Source organism: Populus nigra, chromosome 2, assembly GCF_951802175.1.
Source record: "Populus nigra chromosome 2, ddPopNigr1.1, whole genome shotgun sequence".
NCBI lineage: Eukaryota > Viridiplantae > Streptophyta > Magnoliopsida > Malpighiales > Salicaceae > Populus > Populus nigra.
Genome location: NC_084853.1, coordinates 21181103 through 21183602, shown reverse-complemented (window position 1 = coordinate 21183602; position 2500 = coordinate 21181103).

Sequence of the window (2500 nt, the reverse complement as noted above, 5' to 3'; positions counted from 1 at the left end):
TGATTTCATGTGGAAAGCACGACGTTTTGTTGTAGGAATGCGGGAACCCCGGCGGCTCGCCTGCCGCGGCCAGCGACGTCGGGCTGGCCCCTGCAGCGCCTAGCCTCTCCCACGCGGGGGGCAGGCCAGAGCGCGGGGGGCCAGGGCCCGAAGGCAGCCCCCCCGCGGGCGAGAGAGCAAGCCAGCAGGGGCTGTCGCCTGCCGCGGCCAGCGACGTCGGGCTGGCCCCTGCAGCGCCTAGCCTCTCCCACGCGGGGGGCAGGCCAGAACGCGGGGGGCCAGGGCCCGAAGGCAGCCCCCCCGCGGGCGAGAGAGCAAGCCAGCAGGGGCTGTCGCCTGCCGCGGCCAGCGACGTCGGGCTGGCCCCTGCCGCGGCCAGCGATGTCGGGCTGTCGCCTGCCGCGGCCAGCGACGTCGGGCTGGCCCCTGCAGCGCCTAGCCTCTCCCACGCAGGGGGCAGGCCAGAACGCGGGGGGCCAGGGCCCGAAGGCAGCCCCCCCGCGGGCGAGAGAGCAAGCCAGCAGGGGCTGTCCGCGCGTCGCGCAGCGCGGCATGGCTGCGGGGGCCGCGCGCGCGCGCCCAAGCGCCCAAGGGCCCCCAAGGGCCCCAGGCCCTCAGGCCCCAGCGCCCCAGCGCCCAGCGCGGGCGGGCGCGCGCGCGCGTGTGGTCTTTGAGGGGCGCCGGCCTGGTGGCTCCCTAAAGAGCAATAAGTGTCATTGCAGCTCTGGCAGGGGGAGACACTACTAGGTCCCAGCTGTCACCCCCCCTCTAAAAAATTCATTTCTTGGTATTTTGAGCTGAAATTTTGCACAGAGGTTGGCAAAAATCCAATCCACCTTCATTAATTTTCCCAGAATTTTTCGAGGTCGGGAAGTATTTGTTTTAATTTTCCTACCATTAGAAATCGAGTAAATCCGCAAAACTAGGAACCGGCCCGGAATGACCCCAAATTCAGTGGGCAGCCTCATAAAAATATGGCTGATTTTACTGGATTGGTTTCATGTGGAAAGCACGACGTTTTCTTGTAGGAATGCGGGAACCCCGGCAGCTCGCCTGCCGCGGCCAGCGACGTCGGGGACGCTGGCCTGCGCTGTCGAGCCCGCGAGGGCTGTCTCCGCGGCAGGCCCCCCCTGAACGGGGCACGACAGGCCACCGCGCTGGCTCGTCCAGCGTCGACAGTCCCTCGTCCAGGTTTCAGATCGCGCCAAGTCGAACCCATGACCTGCTCAAGCCATCGTGCGCTGCCGAATTCGCATCTGCGTGTAGGCTGCCATTCCACGCGGCAGCCCCTGTTTTCGTCAGCGTGCCCCCCTGACGAATTTTCCTGCCTGGCCCAGTCCAGCGTCCAGCCCCTGTTCGTCGAAAAATCTGCGCTGCCGATTTTCCACGCGGCAGCCCCTCTTTTCGTCAGCGTGCCCCCCTGACGAATTTTCCTGCCTGGCCCGGCCGGTCCAGCATCCAGCCCCTGTTCGTCGAAAAATCTGCGCTGCCGATTTTCCACGCGGCAGCCCCTGTTTTCCTCAGCGTGCCCCCCTGACGAATGTTCGTCGAAAAATCTGCGCTGCCGATTTTCCACGCGGCAGCCCCTCTTTTCGTCAGCGTGCCCCCCTGACGAATGTTCGTCGAAAAATCTGCGCTGCCGATTTTCCACGCGGCAGCCCCTCTTTTCGTCAGCGTGCCCCCCTGACGAATTTTCCTGCCTGGCCCGGCCGGTCCAGCCCCTGTTCGTCGAAAAATCTGCGCTGCCGATTTTCCACTCCGCAGCCCCTGTTTTCGTCAGCGTGGCCCCCTGACGAATTTTCCTGCCTGGCCCGGCCAGTCCAGCGCCCAGCCCCTGTTCGTCGAAAAATCTGCGCTGCCGATTTTCCCCGACGAACCTGCAGCTGCACAAATCCGCGCTGCCACTGCCCCATTGTCTGGACCAACAGTCTTTTCCATCAAGCCCTGGACTATAAATCGTCCAGACTCATCGCCAGCACCCGCTGCCGATTCTGCCGACTTTGCCGATTTCGTCGGCGCTGCCGATTCCAACACTACGCCCACCGTGTCTCAACCAGCGCTGTTTCGTCAGCGTGTCCCCTTGACGAATTTCCCTGCCTGGCCTGGACAGTCCATCTTCCAGCCCATGTTCATCGAAAAATCTGCGCTGCCGATTTCCCCGACGAACCTGCAGCTGCACAAATCTGCGCTGCCGATTTCCCCCCCTGTCGGCATGGCTGCCGCTGCCCCGATGTCCAGACCAACAGTCTTTTTTGTCGACTTTGCCGATTTTGTCCGCGCTGCCGATTCCAACACTACCCCCTGCATCCAAACCAGCATTGTTTCGTCAGCTCTTCCCCTGACGATTTTAGCCCTGTAACAAACAGTAGGCCTCCAATCCCGCCAACGGGAGCCAAGTTGATAGGGAAGAGAATTGAATGACGCGCCTGGTCCTCGCACCCCGCCACCCGAGGGGCCTTTTTCCCGGCAGCCTCTGAAAAACTCTAGCTTTCACGGTCCT